The 21,302-nt window shown below is 34.8% G+C and overlaps 1 protein-coding gene across 1 annotated transcript in view; it reads right to left on the reverse strand.

Moving 5' to 3' along the window:
- The window catches only part of HS3ST5 (heparan sulfate-glucosamine 3-sulfotransferase 5), a 159,338-nt gene that overhangs the window by 120,286 nt on the left and 17,750 nt on the right, over window positions 1–21,302 (reverse strand). The window lies entirely within an intron of this gene.

A 21,302-nucleotide genomic window follows, 5' to 3' on the forward strand; every position in this document is an offset into this window, starting at 1 on the left:
TATCTACTTTCTCCATGCTGTGCATGATCTTACAAATCTTGATCATGTTAGTTGCCTTTTTGCTCATCTAGATACAAAATGTTCTAGACTTTTCTCATAAAACAATAATTCAATAATTCTGATTGCTTTCTATACTTCTGGGGTGTACTATTTCTTCTCATATGGGGTGACACATGCAATAATTTTCTAGATGTGGTCATTCCAAAAATTTCAGTAAAGGCATGGCAATATTTGCAGTTTTATTTTCAATCCCTTTCATATTGATCTCCAGCATTTGTATTTTTCATAGCTGTGGCACATTGGATTGGCACATCCGCAAATCTAACCATCAGAAGCTTAAGAAATACATTAAGTTGACCATTTACCATTATCCTTCTCATCTTTTCTATTACCTTCTCTTATTATCATTATTATGATGTTACTTTGTTGTTCGTATGCACATTGAGAACTTATGCACTGGAGACAAATTTCTTACTTATCTAATCACACTTGGCCAAATAAAGCTACTCTATTCTGTTCTACTCTGTTCTGTTCAGAATTCTTCACAATCATTTTTACCATGTGAATGATCTGGTATCATCTGCAAATTTAGCCTGCTCTCTACTTACTACTAAAGATAAAGGTAAAGATTCCCCCGCACATGTGTGCTAGTCGTTTCCGACTCTAGGGGCCGGTGCTCATCTCCGTTTCAAAGCCGAAGAGCCAGCACTTGTCCGAGGACATCTCCGTGGTCATGTGGCCGGCATGACTAGATGCCAAAAGTACACGGAATGCTGTTACCTTCCCACGGTAGTGGTCCCTATTTTTCTACTTGCATTTTTTACATGCTTTCGAACTGCTAGGTTGGCAGAAGCTGGGATGAGTAACAGGCACTCACTCTGCTACGCGGCACTCGGGATTCAACCTGCCAAACTGCCGACCATCTGATCGACAAGCTCAGCGTCTTAATCCACTGAGCCATCGTGTCCCTAATACTTACTACTAGATCAAGATAATTTATTAATAAACTGAAAAAAAATACAAATTAAGAAGTAAAAAAGCCCTAGTCCTGACTAAGTTCCTTTAGGGAGTTCTTACTTTTTTTCCATTGAGAAAAATCTCTATCCCTAATTAATCTCCTAACTATCCCTCCCAGAAGATTCATAAGGCAAATCTTATTTTCATGGAATTCATGCAGATTTTCCTTCAGCAAGTTTATATGCTTAGTTTTTGTTTGATTATTGTTTCTACCATTTTATCCATATTATAAATTCAACTGAATTTCTCAGATTCTCTTGGGTCTCTTTTAAGAATTGGGGTCTTATTTACCTTCTAGCACTGAGCCTTGTTTGTGGGATAAATTTTTTGCTAGAGGAAATGTAATTTCCCATTTCTGTTTTTTAAACATTCTTGAATGGATGCCACCACCAAAACTCTATAATTTGTTTCATACTTTCTCAAGATGTCATAGAATAATATTTCCCAAGCTTGGCAACTTCCAAACGTGTGGAAATGAATTCCCAGGGTCCCCAGCTAGCATGCAGTTGCTGGGAACTGTGGAAATTGAAGTACACACATCTGGATTGGGAATCACTGTTCTAAAAAAAAAATCTGCTTTTGTTACTTTTAGTTGTTCTGATTCCTCCTCTGAGAAAGACTTATACTGCACCTAATGCAGGCTTAGATTTTTGTAATAAAAGGGAGGTGCAAAGAATACACTTCTTTTTCTTCTTCTCTCTGCTGTCCCTACAGTCTTTCTCAACAACGCTCCGATGAATAAATGCAGAAAGAGCCCGCTTTGGAATTTCTATTACAATTTTTTTTTCTATTAGAAACTATAGAAACAATTAGTAGCAGATAGTATCCAGGGTAAGTCTGCTAAAGTAAGCTTCTGAAAAATTGCACAATCTCTTCAATTTGTCTCAGATTCTAGGCATAACTTTCAACTCAGCAACATCCTTCTGGTACCCATGCATTTGAAATGCCAAACTAGGAACCAGAGAGGGAAGTAATTAAGCAGCTTTCCTTTTTCTAAATGCTTCATTTCATTGCTTTCAGAGTTTGCTTACAGAAATTTAGTTTAGTTTCTCTTCCCTTTAGTTTAAAAATGGGGATGGTGATTAGGTGAAAATGAGCTGCTGCTGAAATACAAGCTCATTTTTTTAGAAAAAAAAAGTATGCTTTTCCTTATGCATTTATTATCCTCTTTTCTGAAAAGGCTGTCATTACATTTAAAATATTATCTGTGCTTTACGAAAGAGGCTTTTCTTAAATGTTTCCTTCCAGAGAAATCTTGACTTTAGTGTTTAAGAGGCAAACTAAGCTAAATGAAAAGTAGATGGATTTAAAAAAAAACCTCAAGAATATTTTTAGCTCACACTACATAAATAACTACTGCTACATTTAAGCTGAGAGGCATGATCATTCAGTCAAAACTGTCCACCTTGATAAGAAAATCTCTACCTAAGGACGGCATCCTAATATTTGAGGATTGGAGCTGATGAATGCATGTGAAGAAATGTGGGTTTCATTATGAATAAAAAGGCTAAAAATATATGTCAGAAAGTGTGTGCCACAATCATCAAGCTTGTTGCAAGTGTATATGAAAGTAAGAAACCATAGTTTGATGATTGCTTTGTGTTACACTCCGGTGAGTGTTAATAAGGTTTGGGGGAAATGATGCAACATTTTGAATTAATGAGATCCAAGGGGAAAACTGTTCCATTAGATGACATGAAGAACTGGGTAGGAAGGGGATGAGAGGGAAAGAGAGAGATGATACAAGAGGGAAGGAGAATGGTGACTGGTGGATATCAGCTCAAAAAAGGTCTCTTTGTTTTGAATGCATATAAAAAATAAATAAAGAATAAAAAGCATGTTTGATTTGATTGTTTATGATAGAAGAATACCAAAATTAATGAATGATATAGCAGTGGTACTAAATGTGAGATAGACCATTTTTTAAAAATAATGCATCTTTAGAAAAATGGAAATAAAAATGAGGAAACCTCAGAGGGAACATGTTGTAATTGAATGATAGTGACATGATAAGGTAGGGGGTCTTCATACTTGGCCCTTTTATGACTTGTGGACTTCAACTCCCAGAATTCTGTAGCCAGGCACGCTGGCTGAAGAATTCTGGGAGTTGAAGTCCACAAGACATAAAAGGGCCAAGTTTGAAGACCCCTGTGATAAGGAGTAAAATTGTAACAAATGCTACAAATGTTAGCCTCCTCCCCTCAAAATAATAATAATAAAAACAACAACAACAACAACAACTTTATTTCTATCATGTCTATTTCTTAAGATTTTAGGCAGATAAATCCTGTGACAATTTTGAAACATGCTAAGGCTGAAAGCGTAGACAGAGTAACTGGAGCAATATTAAAATATGGATGAGTTGCATGGCTATTCCACAGCCAACTATAGAATGGTCATGCAACTTGTTCAACATGTGTATGAAGACAGTATCTGTGCTGGATGATTGGAAGAATGCTTCCATTCTCTATAGAATGAAAAAGATAGCAAGAATGCAAAAACTGCAGAGGATCAAGTTTATTATCTATGCCAGAGTATGTGTCTGGCAGAATTCTAGTTGGCAGTCAGACAAAGAGCAACATTTGGGAATTACAGTATGATTTATACTTGTGGGAAGTCAAACACTTTGCTCATCACTGATCAATGAGAAACTATGGACGTGAGAAAGTTGATTGAACATTGCTTCTCTCTGAAAGCTTTTTTGCTTGTCCTATACAGAAACGTCATTGACCTACCTGAGTTCAGGTCTCATTTACAGAATGGATCTGAAGCAGACAAGGCCTATCAGAGTCCTGCCCTGAGCAGGACTTGCAGTTATAGCCCCAAGGAAATTACTAAGCTTTCCAGGAAATGAATTAACTCTTCTAGCATGTAATTTCCTTAGATCTTTGAAGCAGAGCCTTCTGATTCCCTAGGACAGCTTCTGCTGGTTTGGGCTTTACAAACCAGATAGTAACCAGCCAGCTTCAGCTGATAAGCTGGTATCAGAGTGGGGTACAAATGCATATTGTATGAACCAGTAAAATTCCAAATCTAAGAAGCCTGGGCTTCAAGAGGTTTGCTAACCAAAAACTGCTCCATTGCTAACCAAGCAGCTTTTGACAGGGGCCCCACCTTCTTTACCTATTTACCAGTATTAGCAATCTCAAAGAACGAGGAAACTGCAAAAAAAAAAAAAAAGTATCGGTTCCACCTCTTCTCTGCTCCCCCTTTTTTCCCTTAAAAGACTGACTTCTTGGCCTCCTTTTTTATTTTTATTTTATTTTCTCCCTCTCATGTCTCTCATGTGACTTTTCGTTCTTCTTTCCCCCCCCCCCCTCTTCTTCTGCGGATCTCTCTGCTCCCAAAGCTATATGAACTTATCTAGAGAGTAAGGAAAATGACCTTGACAGAGATATGTAGGAGGTTCGACAGAAAGCTTTTAAAAGTCCAGAACAAAATAAGATCCAGAAGTGATTCAGGCGGATGCCTTCCTAATTCACTTACCTATGTGAAGGCAAAGGAGGTACAGCAACATCAGATTTGCGGGATTTTCAATGAAATAGTTTTAACCTTCCTTAGTAATTGATTTCCTTGTCTGGTCTACCTAGCGGAACTGACAAGTATCCTATCACACTTATCAAAAACTCAGTCACTAACTCAGATCTATTTTTCCCCCTATAGGGCATTGAAAAAGACTACTGTAGTTCAGAGCATTGAATTTCGTAAAAATGGTAGTGTATTCTAGATTTCAGTAATGGTTCCCAGGGATTGTTAATTACTATTCTGCTGCTGAAGTACCCTTGCCCCATTGAATGCTATTTCCTCAATCATTAATACTTTGTCCTTCATTTCCCTTTTCCATTAACTATTTCCATTGTGTCATTCTTCCATAAAACCCAGTCTCTTTCTCTGAATCATTTTCACTCTGGGTTGCAAAGATTCATAGTTCATAGCATCTCTGGAATCTTAATTGACTACATATTAAAGTAAACATCTCACTAATTTGAGAACATAGTACTAATTATATCAAGAGAAAATGGTTAATGAGCAAAACTAGCAGTAAAATGACAGGACTATGCCCCACTCTTTTGAAGCAGGAAGTAACTGACAAAAGCATTCATCTCCTAGTGCATGTATAGCCTTTGTGCATTTGATAAGGCAGAGATAGAAATAGTTTAAAAAAACAACCATTCCAATATTCTGATTCATAAAGAATTCCGTAAGTGGTAGGAAACAAAGCAAATTGCTACAATGGTTGTTTTTTTAAAAAATCCTGAATAATACATTATTTGCAAACTTCTGGATTAATACATCAACAGAAAGAACTGTGTTCCTATGTAATAATTATTTAGCTTTGGTGAGACAACATTTATTATCAATTCTAATGTGCTAAATTATAATTATGAAATCAGTATCTTAATTGGCATCTAGTGTGATGAAAACAAGCTGAACCAATGTTATGATTGGAATGCAAGCACCTAGCTCTTTCAAAATTCAGCTTTACTCTCAAATATTTTATCAACAGATAGCTACTAAGATACAGAAGAAGTTCTAATCTGCAATTATATTCATAGCTACATGAAGAACCAATTGTTCATCCTGATAAAAACAGAGAATAGAGGGGGGTGAACAGAAAGATGACAGAGATTTTAAGTCATATAAACGTATGGTAGACAATACAAAAGTAGGTACAGTGTATAAAAAAAATACATTGCTTGAGATCCGTACATAAAATTAAAGGAGGTGAAATATCTTACAAATACATGGATATAACTGAGAATGGATATTGTTTAGTGGCAAGTCAATAGGAAGAAATACTCTCATCTTGTCAGCTTTATGGCATCCATCAGGGGCTACCACAAAGAAGAGGGAGTCAAGCTATTCTCCAAAGCACCTGAAAGCAGGACAAGAAGCAATGGATGGAAACTAGTCAAGGAGAGAAGCAACCTAGAACTAAGGAGAAACTTCCTGACAGTTAGAACAATTAACCAGTGGAACAACCTGCCTCCAGAGGTGGTGAATGCTCCAACACTGGAGGTTTTTAAGAAGAGACTGGACAGCCATTTGCCTGAAATGGTATAGGGTTTCCTGCCTGAGCAGGGGGTTGGACTAGATGACCTCCAAGGTCCCTTCCAACTTTATATTATTATTATTATTATTATTATTATTATTATTATTATTATTATTATTATTATTATTATTATCTTAGATCCTAATATCAGATGACTTGTTGCTTTGGGCATTAACAGAAAAGTTAGAACTGGATTTCATATGGGAGGATGATTAAATTTTACATAAGGCCTTAAATAAAACAAACTGCATGATGCTCAAACTTAATAGATTAGTGCATTGTAAGAAATGTGTGGCTTGATGTGTGTGTTTAAAATTAAGTAATTACTTTAGGGTAAGCATAAGTATGCTAGGTTAGATTGCTGGATGAAACTTTATTCAACATGAAAGAAGCTTCATGTATATGTTTGCCAAACACATATGGACAATTATGTAGTTTTTAATGCATTTTTAATGTGCTTTTGTTATATGTATTGGACCTACTGTATGTTGCCCAGAGTCATCTTGGAGTTGGATTGGCCTGAAGAAATCCAACAAACAAACAAACATGCATAGGCACACCTACTAAAAGATAGATATATTATGTCTTAACTGACTATAGTATTTTATAATCAGGGGCAATCTGGCTTGGACTATTTTTTTAAAAAAAGATATAAATATAACTTAAAGGAATAAAGAAATAAATATTGCAGTCTTCATAACAAACTGATATCAGGGTGGATGAGAGATGAGTAATTTCTATGTAGTGGTTTGTCCTTGTACTCAGCTTCTGGGTTTTTATACTAGATGGAGGCCAAAAAGACTGCACTGGGAATTCCTAAGGATCAGCAGGCTTACAGTGGCATCATAAATGCCAGCTCCTGCCATCCACTTTCCCAAATTGGTTAATATCCAGTCAATGAAATTATCTGTGCTGTCATAGCTAGTCTGTCAAATCTGTCCTGATTAGCTGACCCGTCAAAAAAACCTCCAACTTGCTTCAATTTCCTGCTCTGAAATAATTCTATCATATGATTAAATTTGTCACAGTACAGTTGTACATTTCAATTATATGCTCCACCTCAGACAAGACCACTGAAAAAAGAATATCACGGAAATGGAAACATTTGAAGGATATGGAATGAACCCAAGTGATATCATAAGAAGTTGACCAGATGAATTCTAAAGAACAATATGGTTCGTTATCACTGTTTTTATGAAGTTTGATGTAGTAACATCAGCTCTCAAAGAGAGGTCTTCCTTCTTTGGGTGGGTCTTCAAGTCAGTGTTGACTCTTGGAAACTGCATGGACTAGTGCAAGAAAATGCAGTTTTCTTGGAAATATTTCAGAAGTGATTTACTATTGTTTCCCACCTAGGGATGAGAATAAGCAACTGACCTGAGGTGGCTTACCTGGAACAAGAACTCACTGTCTCCTAGTTTCTAGTCTTGTGCCTTAACTACTATACTTAACTGGCTGTTGTGATTCAGGGTCAGCCTGTGGGTTCGGCAGTTGGGTCGGACGACTCAGAGGAGGAGGAGGGGGGTGTTGAAGACCTTGCTGAGGGGGTTGAAGATCTTGCTGATGAGAGCCCTCAGCCAGGCCCCTCCCACTTGGTCACCACGGAGACCCAGCTGTGTGAGCCTGACAGTGTGGATGAAGATGACCCACAGCTGGCCCTGTTCAAGGACGCCCAACGCAGGAGGCAGTCAATTAGGAGTAAATAGAGGAAGGCAATGGGGCTTCTCGGAAGGAGGCAGAGAGAAGCCATGCCCTGAACTCTATATAAGGGGAATGTGTGGGGAGGGCTGGTTTGCTGAAGGCAACCGCTCGGATAGTTCATGTTTCTTAAAGCTCCTGTTTCTTGGTTTGTCTTGTTCTGTTTGTTTTTGTTGCAATAAATTTGGCAGGCGTAATTCCAGCCTCTTGCCTTCTTGAAAAAGGGGTTGTCCCTGCCTTTTCTGCAGGGCCGGTAGCAGGCTGGTACAGAACACTGGCTATCCATTTTATACCAGTCCCAAACAAAGATCAACATTTTGATGTTCTTGCTAATTCTGGTAAGTATTCCAGGCTTAAAATTGCTGCTTTGGATGTTTTGTAAATGTTTCAGGTTTTATCCCATGCATGAAGCAAAACAATCTGTTTTTTCCAAACTTTGTTCAACATTTTTTTCAAGTGTTTTGACATTTCCACAATCCGCTTGTATTATTCTTTTTTTTAAAATCCATCCAAACCATGCAGCCAATGAAAAATAAACAGTGCTACCATATTTATTGCTATTGACTGCAATTACATGGAATAATGGGGTCAAGATGCAAAAATGTGAACTGTACAATCATATGCATTACTAATACTGTTATTCTATTCAGCTTTCAGATAGGGAATGCAAATATTGTGTTCTGTAAGGTGAATAGGCAAATTAGCCAATGCAAAAAAAAGGGGGGGGGCTATGCAATGCTTTTCTTGCTGGATTCCTCTGCGGCCATTTGTGTACTGTAAAACAATTATTTCATGGCTAGTTCTACTGTTTGTTTTGATAATTTGTAAAGGCTTTACAAAAACAACCCCATGTAAAATTTATCTAGAGTTTGGATGGTATATAGTGCTCAGTACTGACACGCAATGGATGTTTTTTTTTTAAGCCATAGGACAAAAACAGAAGGAGAAAGGAACTTCTTTCACATTCCCTTTCCCTCTATAGCAAATCATTTCAGCCTTTTTTGGCCAGAGCAGAGAATTTTCAACTTTTATTCTGTCAGAATACAGAACACTCATGGAGTTTTTGACATTGTTCTCTCCAGAGGACGTTCAACAAATATACCAAATAGAGTTGCTTTGTTTCAAATTCCAAAAAAATCCCTTCATCCTTTTTGTATTTCATGCCCAGCCCTAGTGAGATGCTTATATACATGGGAAAAAGAGATAGAAGAAAAACTTTGGGTGATCTAGAAATGAAGTTGTAGTTATAGTAAAATTATATAATGTGGATGGTGGGGCTTTCTAGAGGCTGAAATTATACTATTTTCTTTCACATATAAAGAGTAAAAGTGCAAGCTTTTTTTCTTTCAAATAGGTATTCATAGTAAGTTCCAGTGGTGGGATTCAGTGGGTTTGCACCAGTTCGGTAGAACTGGTAGCTAATTTTTTGTTGAGTATCCCTTTTTCGCAAGACTTTTTTCACAAGGACCGCCAGAAGTGCATGGATGCCACTTCTGGAAGTCTGTTCTGAGCTGGGGAGGCCTTCCAGGCCCAGAACGGCCCACCAGAAGTGCATGGATGCTACTTCCAGAAATCTGTTCTAAGCCAGGGACTCAGAACGGATGTCCAGAAGTGGTGTCCAGACACTTCTAGTGGACCTTTCTGGGCCTGGGAGGCCTCCCTGGCTCAGAATGGACTTCTGGAAGTGGTGTCCACGCAGAGAACCAGATGTTCAGGTATTTGAATCCCACCACTGGTGAGTTCCAATTTGACCAAAGCATAAATGGATGAGCCATTTCGACTTCTGAATGAAGGAAAAGGAAGGAGATCAAATAAAAGATCATACAATCTCTTTATTATTTCCCCATAAATGCCAATGAATGCTAATATATAAGTCAATCTGATGGAGAAAAGAAATCTTAGAGTTTTTCTTTCCCCTCCACAAAATTCTATTCACTTTTTTAAAAGAACCATGTCATTGGGATTTAATTTGTTAAAGAAAACTGCCCCATAGCCTCAAAAGGACTCTCTACAGAAGCTGCTTCATCTTTATACCATTTTCTGGAAAGATTATATATATGACTGCAACATTGCCTTCTCTGACATCTCTTATGAATTCTGCACTGCCTCCTTTTTAATTTGAAAGAACTGCTCCAATTTTATTTCACATTATTTCATCATCTTGCCTCAGTAATGCCAATTATCTTGTTTGTTTAGACAGGAACTGAAACAGATTACCCATTCATTTTCTAAATATCACTTTCCCAGAATTCTTTGTGTTTCTTATTTATGTCCCCAGTTGCTTGATTATATTTTATAAAACATTTCCAGATCATTATAAAGTGTGTCATTTTGAGGTCAGAGAATTAGCAATTTTGAAGTAATAATAACTACCAATATATATCACAATTATTTTGTAATACTATGATCTACCTTATTTGTGATAGAGGTCTCGCTCAAACCTATAAACCCGAAGCAAGGGATGTTTTTAAACTGTGATATTTCTGAATTATTATGTAATTGTACCATTGCAAGATAAATTGAATGTTTATTCAAAAGCAACAAATAAAAAGGTAGGGGAAATTACACTATATACTGAAAATATCCAGTCCTCAAAAAACCAGGTGAATGAACATGGCAATACTACAGAGAGCATCTAAGTTAAAACAAGTACAGGGACAAATAATAGCAAAACTGTTGTGGATTACTATTGCCTGCTCAGTCAAGAAACAAATGCAGATGATGACTTCCCAAAGCAAACAAAGATTTTTTTCCCCAAACCATATGAAGCAATAGCAATGGATGACTTTAATTATACCAACATCTGTTGGGGAAAAAGAACTGCCTCAGAATAGATTGAGATTAGTGGAGGAAGCTAAAAATAACAATAAGTCTTCCATAAAATATATTTAAAAAAAATAAAAGAAAATAAAAGAGTTGAAATACCACTGCCCATGACAAGTTATTAATAAGGCAAAGTGACTTAAGTCCTTTTTTTTGTCCAGTAATTTTCAACTAAAAATATGTTTCTATCAGAAAACTATGAAAAGGCAAGCTTGAAATCTGAGACTAACAAAAACTTTAAGAGGAAACATGTCTCTATTCTAAACAAGTTTAAATGAATTGCCCTTTGGATACTAAAAGTATTAACTTATGGTTTGGCTAAACTTTTATATTTTATCTTTGAGAAATGAAAATGGAAAGAATTGTCAAATTGTCAAAAATGGATGAAGTGGGTAGGATCCAATAACTATCAGTAACACTATATAACTGATATTGATATCTGGAAAGTATAAAGCACAGATCATAAATCATTATCATTATCACTACTGTCATGAATGAAGAAGTGTCATCAACAAAAAATGCTTACTTTGTTGATGACATAAAACTGGCTGAAACTCTAAAACAGAAACAAAATTTAGAACAAAGAGAAATGGGCTGAGAATGATTGAATACAATATAATAGAAACAATTACAAGAAACTTTTTTTAAAGTTCTAATGGTTGGCTGCAAACTGAATGAGTCAGCAAGAGGATATGGCTGCAAAAAAGGCAAATTCAATTTTGCACCAATTTTGCACTGCTTCAACTTTTCTTGACTACTGTGCCAACTCACAAACTTGTTTTATAAGAATGGAGAGAAATTGAAACAGGTTGGGAAAAAGGCAAAAGGATGAAGAGTTGACTGAATTCTGAATTATTCCTAGAGAATTCATAGGAAAAAAAGCTAGAAGGTCAAAAGGATTGTTCAAAAAATCTGAAGATACATGACACGCAAAATCTATTTCTTATCATTCCAGAATGTGTCACATGGAATAATGGATTTAAGTCACAGAAGGCAGACAGTTATTAAATGTTAGATAAAACTTAGCAGCAAGAACAGACAGCACCTTACTGAACATGCTTTAATCTGAATTCCTGCACTAGCAGGGATTAGAGTGCTTTCAGCACTAAAATTCAATATGATATCTAGTCTTAGTTAACTATATTGGCTATAGAGAGAGTAAAAGTCCATATCTTTAAAACACAAACACTGTTTTTTGGATTGCTAAATACACTTGCTTTCTGTTCTGAACTGAAGTAAATTATAACTGCATTGTTATTTTTCTTTTAAGTGGAATATTAATCAGGTGCCCCACAATTAAAAATTAGATTTCTCCAATCTAATAAAGTAGAAAAGAGAGAAAAAGATTTACCATAAGAGTAAGAGTTTTCTTATGGTAAATCTTTTTCTCTCTTTTCTACTTTATTAGATTGGAGAAATCTAATTTTTAATTGTGGGGCAATTTTTAATTGTGGTACCTCAAGCAAGTAATAGTAATTTTGTTAAATAAGATAAAACTGGCCAGCTTTGATCTAGAGATTACATTGTCAAGTGAAAATGAGGTTATTGCTCTCTTGTTCTTTTACTCAGGAAGGGTTTGAAGCAAGAAAGGAGGCAGAGAAACGGATTAAACTATGGAGAATTTAACAACAAAAAGCCCCCATCAAACAATATTTTTATAATGAAATGAAGAGGCAACATAGAAGGACAGCCAAATACTGTCTGTCTGGGCCTTTGCTAATTAAAATAAATGTTTATTGCTGTAGGCTATAGTTAATTTATTTCCATTTATACATTTGAAATTAAATATACTGTAAAAAGGGAAAACGATTGAAAGTCATAGTATACAATCTTTTTTCTGCTGTGCTTATCTATCTAGAATCGGATTCCACTGTTGGCTCATCTAAATGTTATGGAAGTTTCAAAGAGTGAATAGTGTTAGACAGACAGCAATTTGTAAATTATTATTTATACGACAGGAAAATAATAATTAAAATACTCTGGATTAATGAGTAGGTGTGTGGGGGAAAAGTTATGTCTCCTCTCTTCCATTCTGTAATAGTGATTAGAAAGTTAAAGGAAAAAAATGGAAAAAGTAGCACAAAGCTAATCTTGTGTAAGAAGCATTTTCCTGGCACCAAAAGACATTCCCCACACTATGGTCTAATTCTACACCTTACTGAATTATTCTGTCAAGCATTGCAAATGGCTTTGATTTTATTTCCCTGCAATGTATGGTAGTGTATCAACAATATCAGCAAATCAGATTAATGGTCTAAGAGGCAAACACAAGAGAGAGAGAGAGAGAGGGAGGGAGAGAGAGAGAAGGAGGGAGGGAGGGAGGGAGAGAGAGAGAGAGAGAGGGAACAGTGAGTAATGTTTGAGTTTACAGATGCCATTTAAAATTTAAAATAATTGAAAAGCAAATTAGCAAACAATCGAAGATGCAAACTTCAAGCTTGGCCCAAAAGAGATAAGACTGGGAAAACATCTTTTCCCCTTTGGATTTCAGAACATATCTTTCTAATTAAATCAGTGCTGTTTCTATTAAATTCAGAGCTGTCTATTTACAACATCCTATAGCAACCTCACAACTAGATAAACATGTTATATATTCAGTCAGTGTTATAGGTTATATGTATTTTGCATCCTCATGTCTAATTATTAGACATCTGTAAATGATATTATTTCCCAAGGAAGCTATGGGGGATAGAAAGATGATAGATAGATAGATAACATACAATATTGTACATTATATAGATAGATAGATAGATAGATAGATAGATAGATAGATAGAATACAATATTGTACATTATATTTTACTGCCCCTGAATGTTTGCTTTAAACCATCCAATAGTTGACAATTCTTTAAAATATATGGCAATATATGCACAGTTGAATTTCAGCAACTATACTGTCTAAAATAACATTTGATTATATAATTGAAATTGAAATATGTTAATTGAAATATATAATTGAAATTGATACATTAATTACTTACGGTACTTTATTTTGAAATGATACAAATATTATTGTAGAAATGACACCTTATTATTTTTAACTAGTAGAGGGCAATAGATATCATATTCACTATTTCTTCCAATTCTAAATTTTACTATTTCTGATTTAACTTTGGAATTTAACTGTGATGATGATTTTCATTTCATCTTCATGAAGAAGTAAATAAGTTTAAAATTTTAATTGCAAGTGAAATTTTCTCATCTACTGAATTGTGATATTGTCCAACTTCAATATTATCTAAATATTTAATAAATGCAGGCAATAAATAAAATGGGTAACATCATTGAAAATAATATTAAGGTTTTTGTTGGTCTCATAGATCTATAGCAACAAGTCAAAATATATGGACAAAATATCTTTAGTTGTAAAACACTGACTAGAGTTATCAACAGATTAGTAAATACTATAATAAAAAGGAAGATGCATATGTTGCTTGTTTCTATATTCATAGGAAAATTTCAAATTTTGGCAACTGCCATTTTTGTCATGAAAAAATTGACCAACAGTTTCAGGAAGACCTTTTAACGTTTATTACTATCTATCTATCTATCTATCTATCTATCTATCTATCTATCTATCTATCTACAGTATCTATCTATCTATCCACCCCCCACCCCCACTCCCATATATATGAGTTGTTAATATTAAATGAATCACACCCTACTGACAATTTACTATTCAATAACTTGTAGTATCAGTATGCTCTCAATATATTCATCCTTGAAATTCTCTAATATAAATTCACATTGTAAAGATTCATTTTAATTAACATTCAGACAACAGCCTTCAAAAAAGCATTAAATACTACATGATTTTGCTTTTAAATGTATTTTTCATATCAAGCATTATATCTGCTGCATTACAGCACAGTAAGCTTTAAAAGACAAATTATTTAATCTATTGTTCTTTTTGTAGGCTCAGAATAATTAGCAGCTCATTGTAAGGGTTTTGCAATCTTTTCTAGACATAATTACAAAAAATCATTATTGAGTTGAATGAAGTTTGAGTCTAATGGCCTTCAACAAATTATACTTTTAACCTCAAGAGCAGTGGAAAAAACAGGATGAGAGAGTTCTTTTAAGAGAATTATATTTGAGCTCAGAAAACAGAAATGCATATACAGATATAGATATATAGATGATATAGATATAGATAGATATATAGATACACACACACACATACATATATACAAACTCATGGTACAATGGTGAAATATATACTTTTATCATTATATAAAGAACAATATCTAGAAAATGAATCCTTAGAAATTAGAATTCAGATTCTAAAAATGGATAGCATGCCATGTGGTATGCCTTCATTAAAGACATATGCTTCTGCATAATCTTTCCTTGTACTATAGGTATAAAATGCTTGCTATTTAGGAATTCTCTCATAGTTCTCTCTCTCTTTCTCTCTCTCTGGCTTTTTATAAAGTTAAACATTTCCTCTTCAAAAAAGTTGAGTCTTATTTCCTAATCATCTTTGTTGCTCTACATTGTTCCAGCTTGTCTTTTTCCATAAGGGGTCAGATTAATACAAAATAAAACAAGAGCTATTATTTTATTTTATTTTCATAATTATACTATTGACTCAGCCTACAATTCAGCCTATAATGGCATATTCTTCTTTTCACAGCCAGATCACACTGCTGACTCATAATCAGTTGGCAATCAGTTATTGATCCAAGATAATTTTATAAGTACTCTTGCCAAATTAAGTATTCCCTATTACTTGCCTATTTGATTTCTATTTCCTAAATCTATAATACTGTTCAGTATTATTTTCAGTACTTTTAGCTCTCTGATTTATTCCTTTTTTCTTTTTCTTTTTTACATTATATCAATTGTACTAGTTTATCTTTTTTTAAAAAAAAACTGTTAATAACAGTATATATTAAATTTTACATCATAATAATACATAATTATATACATGTTATATACCTACACACACATACATACATCTTTTAAAAAAGATAAAAACTAATACAAACTAATATAAGAAAAAAAAGAAAAAGGAATAAATCAGAGCTAAAAAAGCAAGAAGAGAAAAGAGTACAAGAAAAAAGATACAAAGAAGTAGCTTTCAATATTCTTCCCAGTAATTATAAGTAATATTATATTTTAACCTCTCTCTTTAAAGTTACATCATGATTCTTTTATCTCTATCATCTATCCTGTCCAATATCAAAGCTATAAATCATAAGTTTATTTTAAAAAAAAACATTACACAAAAGTCTATAAAGAGTTTCCAGTGATCAATAAATATATATTTTTAACTAATCAATGAAGTTAATTTATCCATCTCAGCAAGATCTGCCATTTTCACCAACCATTCTTCCATTGTGGGCAGTCTCAGATCTTTTCATCTTCAATCTCACCTTTGAAATCATATATTGAAATAATGTTCCATTCCTTTTTTTTAAACTGTATCCATCAGTCCTAAAGGGAGAGGTTCCAGCTCCAATTCAGCATTAAATTTTTCATTCCATTTGTCAGCCATCAAAATCTTTTTGTACTATACTTCTGTCCAATTCTACTATGTATTTTCAATATATTTAATCACATTAATGATGATGATGATGATGAAAGGGACCTTTGAGGTCATCTAGTCCAACCCCCACTCAGGCAGGAAACCCTATACCATTTCAGACAAATGGTTGTCCAGTCTCTTCTTAAAAACTTCCAGTGTTGGAGCATTCACAGCTTCTGGAGGCAGGTTGTTCCACTGATTAATTGTTCTAATTGTCAGGAAATTTCTTCTTAGTTCTAGGTTGCTTCTCTCTTTGGTTAGTTTCCATCCACTGCTTCTTGTCCTGCCTTCAGGTGCTTTGGAGAATAGCTTGTCTCCCTCTTCTTTGTGGGAACCTCTGAGATATTGGAATGCTGCTATCATGTCATCCCACATCCTTTGTTTCATTACACTAGACATACCCAATTCCATGGCATTCAGCTATGTTTTCTTCAAAATTCTCAATAAAGCAATTGAGAAACAAAAGGGTCAAGGCTCAGTCTTTGGCACTCCTGTCAATAACTTTGCCAGTTAAATGAAACATGATTAATGAGTACTTTTTGACTTATGATTTTTCAGCTAGCAATATAGCCTCTTAACTGTCATGCCATCCACTCCACATTTAAGTAGTTTCCTGATTACAATATTCCAGTCATGAAATTGATCCCAGCATGTCTCCATTATACCTACTGTATTATAATTGCCTTCCTTAACTTGTTTGCCAGAAAAGTGAAATAGCAAAGAAACATTTTCAAATTCGTATCTGATCCTTGATTGGTTCCTTGATTGCACTAGAGCCCTGTTGACCTGTCCAGGGTCTGGAATGCTGGCTTTACCTTTCTTGCCCTAAGAACACTATTCCTATGATATCTGCAAGAGGAAAATCTTCTATATATGTAGCTATTCATCCTTTACCTGCCATTTGAATGAGCTTTGAAGGAAACAGATTTCAGGGAGTACTCTGTGCTTGAACAATGCTAAACTTTTGCATTAAATGGGGTTTTTCATTTTTTCATTTTATTTGAGTACATATGGTTTTATTCATATTGTATACTTTAATGTCTGCCCAGAGGGCTTTGGCTATTTGTAAGTTCAAAACATTTAAATAAATAAATATTTTCATCCATTAAATCTGAAGTAGGAATGTTTAATATTGAATTACAATCAACAATATTATAAACTGAATGACTGCAGTAAGGAAAGAAGATGGGGTTGGATGGTTGGTCTGAATAGCTCATTTTAGCATTGAAAGTTTAATGTTTAACATATTAAACCTATAAGGAAGGAAGGAAGGAAGGAAGGAAGGAAGGAAGGAAGGAAGGAAGGAAGGAAGGAAGGAAGGAAGGAAGGAAGGAAGGATATTACACTGAAAGAAATTCATTTCTTTCATACTGCTTTTACTACTTTTATTTATTTATTTAGTGCATGGCACAACATACATAAACCTACAATGTATATTAGCATTTCACTCAAAAACAGAGTAAAATATGAATGTTAAAAAGATCTATAGTCAGATGCCAGTTTCTAGGCCATCTAACCACTGAAGCACAACATTGTTTATGTGAAAGAAGTCAGAAACTGGGCCAGTATAATATATGCCCTCAGTTTACAGCTAGTCATGATGTGTTCCACAGGGTGATGTGGGCCCCTGCAGTCTCTACTTAGATATTCAGGCCCATTTTAAAGATAACGTTCTTGAATAACAGTACTGTAGCTTCTTCTAGCAAAATACAGAAAACTGATTACCTATTTTATTCTTTTTATACAACAGTTATGAAATAAACCAACAATATACTTTTGTTCAATTGAGATTAAACTAAAGATGCTATCATTTAAAATGTACAAATTTATCATATGAATGGTCAGATTATAGGAAGACTTCACGTTACCACATTTTGGCTCTACACACAATCAGAGAGATTCAAATGATAAAGACGTTACTGGGAAATATGGTTTTCTTTCTTTCTTGAACTTAAGTGTTGAAGGCAAGCAATGAATATGTTTAATGCATGCAATTAATGAGCTCTATCATCACTATTAAATATGTATAACAAGCACCCCATGGTCTATGGTTACAATTTAATTATAACATTGCTGATATGTTTTACAATGCTACTACCTATGGGCAAGATAGAGCAAAGAACATGATGAGATGCAAATGTGCAGCATATTTCTGCATCTTAAAGAGTGAAATAATATAGACACCCAGCATGGGACTCTGCCTGCCTGGTTCTTAAGCTATTTAATATATAAGCACCTTCTCAGAACAGTTTCCATGTTCAAATGTGCATATTTCTATATACAGACAAATGTTCAAGCTGAAGGAACAATGGCAAAGACCAAATCTATGGTCATATTGGATTAAGACCATCAGTACAATACAGGATCCTGTAGCTTTGTGGTGGATATGCAGTGAAATATATTCAACACTAGCTCTGCTGATGCAAAAAACATTGGAGTTGTCCCTAAAAATTTGCAAGAAAGGAATCCCTACAAGAATAGACATGTTATCAAGGAAAAAAAAATCTAAACACGATTGAAATGTGTTTTTGTGTTAATTTGTATACATTAATCTAAAAAGGCTAATTAAACTGATTATGCTACTGTACATTACAAATTCAATGGGCAATTAGAGTTCTAAAACATAATATCAGTATTCTCTATTTTTACAATGTCATAATTCTGTCCTAGCTAATAATCAGGAATTTAGAAGTTACCATTCAAAATATACTTCCACTAATGAATTGAGGGCAGGAGCAAATTAATTGAAATTGTGTTAAAAAAACACATGAAAGAAAATTGCAAGATTTTCTGATTAGAAATAAAATGTAAAGGCCAGGTTAGAAAGAACAAATTAAACAAACTAGGATCAAACATGTCATAATTTCATCCTCTGCCCTCCATTTCAGAGTTTTTCATTTCATGACTCCCACCATGCACAACTTCTGTTAGATGGCAGGATCCTTTCAGATGGTCCATTCCAGAACTCTAATGGATACATTTAGTTTCAGTGGGCACTTGGGCAGTTTCCTAGGTCTCTGACAGACAGTTTTGGCCACTCTTTGGCAAACATCTGGCAGCAAAGCTACACTGGTCGCTAAAGGAAATTGACCCCAAGTGATTACTTCACAAAGACTGATTCTGGTTGGCAACTTGGTTTACCAAGACCCTCTGGGAACTGATGCACCACAGATGCCTGGGCACTAGTTGAGGAAGATGGGTACTTGTCCATGTTCAGACATATATATGCTTATTTTTCCTCCCTTATTGCACCAGAAGGTCATCATCCAGGGGATTTTTTTGGATTGATTTTTTTGGAGATGACATGAATAACTTCCATGCGACTACTATTGGTTATTGCTAAAGTTGCTCAAATTCACTGAAATCTTGACTCTGCATGGGCAAAATATCTTATAGCCTCTGGAGCATATTTTTCAGTGTTACTTAGGATTTCTTTTGTTCTAAGGATTTTTTTTTACTTAAGATTCCTTTTGTTGTTCTTAAGTGTTACTTAGGATTTAAGGAAGTAGATATCTCAATATCTACTTCCAATATCTCAGGGGCTGCCACAAAGAAGAGGGAGCCAAGCTATTCTCCAAAGCACCTGAAAGCAGGACAAGAAGCAATGAATGGAAACTCGTCAAGGAGAGAAGCAACCTAGAACTAAAGAGAAACTTCCTGACAGAACAATTAACCAGTGGAACAACCTGCCTTCAGAAGTTTTGAATGCTCCAACACTGGAAGTATTTAAGAAGAGACTGGACAGCCATTTGTCTGAAATGGTATAGGGTTTCCTGCCTGAGCAGGGGGTTGGACTAGATGACCTCCAAGGTCCCTTCCAACTACTACTACTACTAACTACTACTTCTTCTTCTTATTATTATTATTATTATTATTATTATTATTATTATTATTATTATTATTATTATTATTATTATTATTATTATTATTATTGCACTAGGCTATTGTCTGAAACCTGCCTTTTGGAACCCTGCCTATCCTGGCTGTTGCAAGGAAGGGGCAGAGATAGGTAACAACTGGGATCTGGGAAACTGTCAATGCCTCCTTGCCAGAACGATCTTCCCAGCAGAACAGAAGGAAGAGAGTGCACTCTTTTTTAATGTTCCCTCCAATTTCTGACATGTTGTGTACAGGAAAAAAAAGTTTGGTGAACTTTTTCCAGACTTATGCACATACAATAATACAAAATGTAACAAATAACTGTAGTAAAAGACATGTTAAAAGGCTTACATACATCTTACTTAAAGAATAGATTTATAAGGTATAATTTGTTGGGGGTTTTTTACTCCTGATGACTGTCCTCAATATTTTCAGAAGTGGCTTGACATTGTTTTCTTCCTAGGGCTGAAAGAGAGTGACTGGTCTAAAGTCACTCATCTACTTTGTGGTTAAATTGAGGCTAAAATTTCTTGGGAGGGGATTTGATATTTTGGTGAGACAAAACATTAGAAAAACAATAAGAAAAGAATTTTTTTATAAAGTTAATAACACTGATCGACCTTGTGTATACAGAAACTAAACAGAAATTAATTAAACGGGGTTTTTTGTATAGATTTTATTAGTTTTTATAGGGTTAGGTATTGGGCGGGGTTGGCGTTGGGGTTGGGATTTGGGTTAGGATTAGGGTTGGGGTTGGGATTGTTTTTTTTCCAAATAACATTCTCAATATTTAGCAAACAGCATAATGTCTGAGTTCATGTGTTTAACAAACAATAATAGAAGGAAGGACTCACTGGAGAAGCGCCTAATGCTGGGAAAGATTGAGGGCAAGAGAAGAAGGGGACGACAGAGAATGAGGTGGCTGGATGGAGTCACTGAAGCAATAGGCGTGAGCTTAAATGGACTCCAGAAGATGGTAGAGGACAGGAAGGCCTGGAGGAACGTTGTCCATAGGGTCGTGATGGGTCGGACACGACTTCGCTGCTAACAACAACAACAATAACAACAATTATCATAAAACAATATGTTAATTAATTGCTCAATAGCCTTCTATTATATATAAATATATATAATATCTGCTACTATATGAAGTCAAAGTTACATATCACATTTCCTTTTCTCTAACTTGTTTTTCTAGTCAATGATAGAAATTATCCCATGTTCTAAAATACACTGAGTCTTCTTTCTCTTTTATTTTTAAAGTCAATCTATCCATTTCTGTACACTCTAAAAAAATTTAATT

This window comes from Vipera ursinii, assembly GCF_947247035.1.
Source record: "Vipera ursinii genome assembly, chromosome: 1".
Taxonomy (NCBI): Eukaryota; Metazoa; Chordata; class Lepidosauria; order Squamata; family Viperidae; genus Vipera; species Vipera ursinii.